Source organism: Sceloporus undulatus, chromosome 5 (genome assembly GCF_019175285.1).
Source record: "Sceloporus undulatus isolate JIND9_A2432 ecotype Alabama chromosome 5, SceUnd_v1.1, whole genome shotgun sequence".
In the NCBI taxonomy this organism is placed as follows: Eukaryota; Metazoa; Chordata; class Lepidosauria; order Squamata; family Phrynosomatidae; genus Sceloporus; species Sceloporus undulatus.
In genome coordinates this window covers 121,202,135-121,208,497 of record NC_056526.1, presented here as the reverse complement: position 1 = coordinate 121,208,497, position 6,363 = coordinate 121,202,135, and the positions used below count along the sequence as shown (strand labels likewise).

The 6,363-nt window shown below is 38.0% G+C and overlaps 1 long non-coding RNA gene across 1 annotated transcript in view; it reads right to left on the bottom strand.

Annotated features, from left to right (window-relative positions):
- The window catches only part of LOC121931918, a 5,550-nt gene extending 2,623 nt beyond the window's left edge, over positions 1-2,927 (bottom strand). Inside the window, exons 1-2 of the long non-coding RNA XR_006104230.1 lie at positions 2,472-2,927; positions 1,192-1,337 (exon numbers count right to left, since the gene is read on the bottom strand). This is a non-coding gene — a long non-coding RNA (uncharacterized LOC121931918). The remainder of the gene's footprint in view (positions 1-1,191; positions 1,338-2,471) is intronic.
- Between the last annotated feature and the right edge of the window lie 3,436 nt (positions 2,928-6,363).

Sequence of the window (6,363 nt, the reverse complement as noted above, 5' to 3'; positions counted from 1 at the left end):
AGGATGCTGTCATGCAAAACCTATCCCATAGTTCCTCTGGAAAGAGCTTGGGTTTCCTACATTCGCTTTCCTAAATTCGCTAAATTCACAAACAGTCAATGAAATGGAAACGATGCCAAAAGATAAATCGCTTCCAAATATTCCGGATTAACGTTACGTCATTCTGACGTACTATTGATTGACAGCTCCAAATAAGGTATGGAGGAGAAGAATCGCTTTATTTAAACACCAATTTCATGCCAAGTAGGAACGCTTGCAGGTAAAAACTTCGATTTAAAAAACCATATGGGAACAAAGAATAAAAGCGATTCGGAACGCGGGATAAGACCAGGGTTATTTTGAATTGGATCTATTAAAAACGTTATATTTTAAATCGTTTCAAATCTTAAGTGGGAACATCCCCAAACTCTCTCAGAGGAAAGCAAAGGCAAAGCTGCTCTGCACAAATCTTGCCAAGAAAACCTTGTAATAGGGTTGCCTTTGGGTCACCATAGCTTGAAGCAAACATTAATGACATTTAGCTACTGCTACCATATGACAAAACTGCATAACTTGTGATTCACCAAATGCAACCCTCCTTCACCAAGCTATAAATCCCAGGATTCCATAGGTCAGAGTCATGGCTGCTGAAGTGGTATCAAACTGCTCTATTTGTGCAGGATTTGTATTCCCCTGGTTGTAGACCAATACATATCCAAAACAACTTTTAAAGGCTTATTGTTTGAGTAGTCTTTATTTTTAGAACCTTTTACTTAAAAATGAAAAATAATAATAGTTGCATTTTTGCTTTCCATTGCCACAGATAACCTGTTAATTCATCTTTCTATTCCAAAGTGAAAGGGCGGGATAATAAATGACCTCAGTTTAAAAACAAAAACAAAAACCTTCCTTCATGACATGAAATAACCAGCATTATCTTGACTGATCTCACATTTCTGAACTGCGAAGCAAAGTGAATGAGCACAAAGAATTAGCTGTCCTTTATCTATGGCTGGCATTTTATTAATCATTCTCAGAGGCTGAAGTGTTTTCAATGTGCATTTTAATGAGAAAGGGCAGTTGCCGGCAGCTGTTTCTCTAAGGCAACTTTTGCCATTCATTGAACCCATGGTTTATTTTATCAAACTGAAGGGCACGGGTTGCTACTGTCTTCATAGAAAGAGAGGGAGAGAGAGAACGAGAATCACTTACTCATTCTGGTTGTGAAAAGTCTTTTTGGCAGCAGCTGGGGGAGGAAGCTTGCCTGTGACAATGTTCCGTCCTTGGTTCATTCCTCTGTCCCCAATGGGTTTGAGTGTTAAAATGCACTGTGTGTTCCAGTTATGCTAAGAGGCTGCCTTCAGAGACATGGAGAAGAAAGGTTGATGCATAAGAGTTAGATTAAATACATGGTGTACTTCAGAACAAACAGAAAGTCACATCATAGATATTTTGAGCAAGCATCATAACTTGAACCTGGACCTCTCACATCCTGCATGTCATCAGCAAGGATGCAACTGTGAGCTGTTTTTCTTCACACTGCTAGTACTATTCCAGAGCATGGGAAATTTACTTTTGGGATTAGAATGCCCCAAATCCTCCAGCCCTATCACTGTTCATTAGATACTAGTACTAGTTTTTCTGTTGGGAAGGAATGCTGCTGCTCCTGCTATCACTGCTAGTTGCTGTTGTGACTTTCACTGCCACTTAAAATGATGGACAGAATCCATCCAAAGGGAAGCACCTTTCAGACTACAGTTCTGTGCATAATTCCCCAGAACCGAACTGAATTTAAAGGGGCTAAATTGTGGAAACTATGGCTGCAGATTCCCCTACAGAAGCAGTTGATAATGTCCCCATTCAGTTCAAAGCCATGAAAGCAGAATTGTGCAGGTGGTGCTGTTGATCATGCAAATACATATCCAGTCTGTCCCTACTGAATGTGCATCCGTCTGCCGCTGCTTAAATTGACAGTGTTCCTGCTGAGGCACAAGAGCCACATAACACAACCAGTGCACAGGGTTGCCAGGTGATATAAGGGACAGGGCTCCTGTACCTTTAAGGACTGAATAGGATTGGGAATTTCAGCAGGTATTGCATCATGAAAACCTGCACCTGTTGTCATGCAACTATTAAAGGTACAGGAACCTTGTCCCTAAGTTTACCTGGCAACCCTACTAATACATAATGTGCATGTACACATTTATGCTATGCATCTCAAGGTACCATCTCAGCCCTTCTGCTTCATAATTTTCAGTGGAGGGATTAAGCATGTGGGATTACAATCCAAAGATTCTGCTGTATCAGAGGGAAGCTCTTCTGCTCAGGTGAAGGGCGCTGATACTCCATTTGCACTATTTTGTGGCTTTCTAAAAAAACATGTCTAGGACTCCAGGGAATCTCCAGAGTGGCATGCAAGGCAGAAGGTTTTTTATCGCATACTTATCAACCAGGGGTAGTTGATAACCGATGAATTTAGGAATAATTCCTACCTTTAATAGTTGAGTTGGAAAGGGAATTTCAGATGGTGCTGGCTGCAGTTCATGGAACATAGGCCATTCTACACAACCATTCGAGGTACAGGAGCCCTGTCCTTTATTTCACTGATCAGAGCTGCCCAAGGAATTCTGTTGCCTACGGCAAAGTAGCCAAAGCTGTCCTCCTCCAACTCATCCAAACCAAGAGACATAGCACCCAAATCCATTGTTATTTTGGCACATAATGTAGATAATCCCAGACTTTTACATCCCTGACTGTAAAATAGATGAAATCAACACTTGCTGGCCATTTGTGTCTTCCAGAATTTGCTGCTGAAACTATTCCTTTATTCAGTATAATGGTAGGGTCCAGTTCTGTAATGATCATAGGGATAGGAATCAAGATGTAAAGATTTTTGTGAGCAGATGTAAGGACTCTGTTACAAGCATCCTATGTTCTAGCTTTTGTAACCGTTCTTCTCCTCAGCACTAAAAGGCTGTTGCTGTTGTTGTCGGCATTTTCATGTATCTTCAAGTCATGTTTGACTTATGAGATTTTCTTGGCAAGTTTCTTCAGAAAGGCAGTAGCATTTGTCATAATTTTGCATTCCCAGAACAGTTTGTTCTCCCTTCTTAGCTAATATCATGGTGATAATGGTTATCTTTTAAAAGCGGGGGGGGGGGGGCCTTTTGGCTGTAGCTTGTTGCAGCTGTCCCTGAAAGGCTAAGCTCTTGTTTTCTCCTGATCTTGTCTTTTTAAAAAAGCCATTTTTCTATTTGAAAACAATGTGAACTTTGATCCTGTGCTACATTAATTTGCAATGAGGTTAAAACAGCACCAGTGTGTGGTTCAGGGCTGCAAGTCATATTTATTATACAATAACATTCAAAATCCAGTGATACTTTCATTGAGCCAATCAAAATGCACAAAATGCATAATGCAAGCATTCAAAGCTCTACGGGTTTCTTCGTCAGACAAAGGTGTTAAAATCATACAGGAGAAAAAAAAAGAATGGCAATGAGTAACAGGCCTAGATTTTGTCAAGATGTTGTTTGTGATGTTGTCATTTAAGACAATGGCAACATGAGGGTGGGAGGGAAACCGGTTTAAAGGGGCCATGTAGACATGCCCAATGTGTTGCAAAATCCAGATGATAAAATTTAAAGCCCACTAACAACAAAAAAGTAAGTTCCCTTGAGATCTAGGCTCAATAGTTACATTTTCTGTTGCTAATGGAGTTTACATTTTATTGTCTCCCAGAGACATGGCCAAAGAGAAGAATGGCCTCTGCCTTCATTGATATCCCTCCAGAAAATCTTGACATCATCATCCTGACAGAATATAGGCCTGTGACTCATTGTCATTCTTTCCTTTTCTCCTGTATGATTTCAATATTTGTGTGTGATGAAGAACCCAATAGAACTTCAAATGCTTGCATTATATATTTTGTGCATTTTAGTTGGTCTCATAAAGGTATCACTGTTTTCTGGCTTTTTGATGTTATTATATTTTGTTGTATGGTCAAGTTGGCTGACCCTGGTCATATTTATTATATTACTCATATATATATATATGATCTCCAAACATTTATTGGCCTTCGAAAGTCTTGGTAGTGAAAATGGACATTGTTTTTAAAGAAATCATTTACTGATGTGTTGAACAAGAGTGCCATCGTGTGGCAAATGCTTTTTCTACACCTGTTCCTTGGAACCCCATTTATTACTGGCTTTTATGATACAAAAGGTCTCTTTTCAAATTTTGTTCTTTATGGATAGAGGTAAAACATTACAGTCAAAAGTCATCTGCCACATACGCAAATGCATGTGTGGGAGTAAATTAGCGTAAGGCTCCACATTAAGGCTAAAAAATGGCCGTGATAATTTTGCAGCTATTATGCTCAAATGGAAAAGAGTTGTCTCAGTTTTGATTTGCAAGGGGTGTGTGTGTGTGTGTGTGTGTGTGTGAAAGAATCACTGTCTTGCCAAAAACAAAACCAGACGTCCTAAAAGATTATTTGTTTGAAAGCAAATCTGAAAGTTTAGAAGATGTCTGATGTTATTTGGTGGAGGGGAAGACAGCATAATCCTATGCATGTCTACTTCTAGAAGCAAGCTCCATTTGCCTACATCCCATTGCTAGTCCAATCTAGCACCAAACTATTGAAGCAATGGATTTGAATAGATTTCAATTATTCAGCAGTTGACTTAGTGGGTCCATCCTAACTGAGATGAGCAATTGGATTAGTTCAATGGGATTTATTCCCAAGCAAAGATGTTAGTGACTCACTAGAACAATGTCAGGATGAAATGAGCATTTCACTGCACCTTTTGCCCTCCTTGAACTACGGAGTCAATTCCATGAATTTTTGGTTGAAATTACTATTTCCTGCGATTACTTTTCAATGGGAAGACTGCAGTGCCTGTATAAGCACACAGCTGTTTCCTTCCTCCATACCATCCCAGTCTGCAAGTTAAATATTACAACAAACCCTGAATTGAGTATTCTCAACAATTCTAGAATGGAATCAGAATTTATTATTGCATTTCTATACTGGAGATATAAGATTAAGGGCTTGTGTTAAACATAAAGAATTAAAAGAAGAAATATGATTGTAATTAATAATATGGAATAGAAGGGGGGGAAGGGAAAATCAGAAAGTCAAAAGCCTTTGTTTCTATTTAAATATAATATCCAAAATAAAGGAGGGGAAGTATATTTTATTTAAATGTTTAGAAATAAGTATGTATGTCTGTATGTATGTATGTCTACAGTGTTGTTGGCTGTCTTTTTATGTATTTTAATAAAAATGTTAAAAAAAAAAGAATTTATTATTGCATTTCTTGTTTGCAAAAGTTACAGTCGCAGAAGCCATCAACTGTGTGGCACATTATTGTCTCACAATATAACTGCAAATGTTCATTATTATACACTTCAGTTATAAAATAATGTACAGGCCATGTTTTTTTTACTTGTGGCTCATACAACATAATACAATATAATACATTGTAAACATATGCATGACAACAGCACTCTGTTCAAATGGTTTGTGGTAAGATAGCTGCAAACGTCTTTTTCCTAGTGTTCACAAAAATAAAATATTTAAGAACTAAAAAGAAAAAACAATTCCATAGCTGAAACCGCAATCTAAAATCTATGACTCAAAAAAATATATAGTGAATATGCTTATTTCTGATAAACATTTAAAGGTGCAAATACACTGTAGAAATGATTAAGAGGCAACTCTGCCTCCATGGTTAGAAACCCTTACATCTGTTTCAAATCTGAACCTCTTTCAAACCTTCATCTCTTTCAAATCTGCTGGAATGCATACATATTTTTCCCCTTGCTGGTTATAATGCTAAAACTGGTTCTGTGCACAGAAAATTTGATTACATCACCATAAACAAAGGCCAATGTTTCTATCTTTTATAGAGCTATCCTATACATGTCTGCTTAGAAGTCCAATGGGTACATCTCCACATCATGCTATGAGGGCAGGGAACCGTCCAATTAAAAAGATTGTATGTACAGTGCTGTGTAAATTTACAGCGCTTTATAAATAAAGGTTAATAATAATTAATAATAATAAGCCATTGGTTAGGTCACCCAAAAACTGTTGTTAGAGTGTCCCAAATATTAACAAAGAAGCCATGAAAAGATATAAGGCAATCTTGTGGCACATTTGGGACAGAGACAAATAAATTTCTAGCATAAGCCTTTGTGTATCCCAGTTTATTTCATCAGATGCACCCATAGTTTATCTTTCTCATTTCTGGTTTGTTCCTCTCCCAACCCTTTTGTGAGCTACTGTTTCAGGGTAAACAGCTGAGGAAACAAGCCAAGCTTACGGAGTTCAAATATGCAACAAATCACAGTTGTAACAAGCCCAAACTTGTACTTGTAATT